The 1098-nt window shown below is 50.6% G+C and overlaps 1 pseudogene across 1 annotated transcript; it reads right to left on the bottom strand.

The window, feature by feature from the left end:
- Positions 1-264: 264 nt before the first annotated feature.
- LOC309626267 (serine/arginine-rich splicing factor 3 pseudogene) lies at positions 265-882 on the bottom strand (annotated as a pseudogene). Its single transcript has one exon. The product of its transcript is annotated as a serine/arginine-rich splicing factor 3 pseudogene (transcript).
- Positions 883-1098: the final 216 nt, after the last annotated feature.

The raw sequence follows: 1098 nt of genomic DNA, 5'->3' as shown, positions 1-1098 counted from the left end.
GGAGTTAAAGTTTTATTATCAGTCTAGGCAAGACCAAAAATTCAAAGCAAATTCAATTTTGCTTAAGGGAACATTGGAAGGTAACAATTCTTCATATCACAAGCCTCATATGACCCATTTCAAACCATAGAGAATGACACCTTTATGGGTCACTGTCCCAAGAGACAAACAAATGTGAACAACTAAAACATTTAAAAAGTGCACCAAGCTTCAGAAGTCTCAAACAAAAGTTGAATTTTCTGTACCTACTCCTGTCAGATGAAGTTATTGCCTGTACACCACTCCTCTTGCAAAGTGGTCTTCTATTTCCTTTCATTTGACCTAGATCGGCTAGGAGACCTAGAGAAAGATCGGGACGGCTTGTGATTTCTCTCCTGGGACAGTCATCTCTCTCTTCTCCTATATCTAGAAAGGGACCTGCTCTGGCTGACGGAGAAAGCTCTCCATCTTGGAGATGTGTGGGAGGTGGAGGACTCCTCCTCCGATAATCATCTCGAGGGCGACGACCCCAAGAAGGAGGCGGTCACGATTGCGACTTCTCTTTTCCCCATTCGACAGGTCCACTCTTACTCGGCAGCCACATAGTGTTCTCCCATCTAGTTCTCGGACAGCATCGGCTGCATCTCGGGGATCTTCACATTCAACAAGAGCGAAGCCGGGAGGGCTTTTAGCAACCCACACACTTCAGAGTGGTCCGTAATAGCCTAAATCTCGTTCCAATTCAGCCTTGTTACCACTGTTTGCAAGATTCCCTACATAAACTTTACAGTCCAACGGACAGGAATCACGATGCAAGACCCTCGTGGCCTCCTGTTTTTCATGGGCCACAGGGTGGTCCCGGGCCTCTAGAATCTGGCAGCTGAATCTGCTCGCACAAGCTGTCCTGTGGGGATGCGTTTCCCCCTATGTGTCCAGCCCGGGGCCCCGCGGTCTTGGCCCGGCCTCACCGGTGAGAGGGTGAACCCCAGCTCCCTGGAGCAGACACTCAGAGCCCTGGTGACCAGACTCACGGCTGACGGGGCTGGAGCGGCGGCTGGACATGTGTGGCCAGCCTGGTGGTGTTTGGCCCCCTCTGCAGTTCCAGTTCCAGCTGAGAAA

The sequence above is a fragment of the Balaenoptera borealis genome (genome assembly GCF_965194805.1).
Source record: "Balaenoptera borealis genome assembly, chromosome: 3".
Lineage (NCBI taxonomy): Eukaryota > Metazoa > Chordata > Mammalia > Artiodactyla > Balaenopteridae > Balaenoptera > Balaenoptera borealis.
This window is presented reverse-complemented; position numbering and strand designations above follow the sequence as displayed.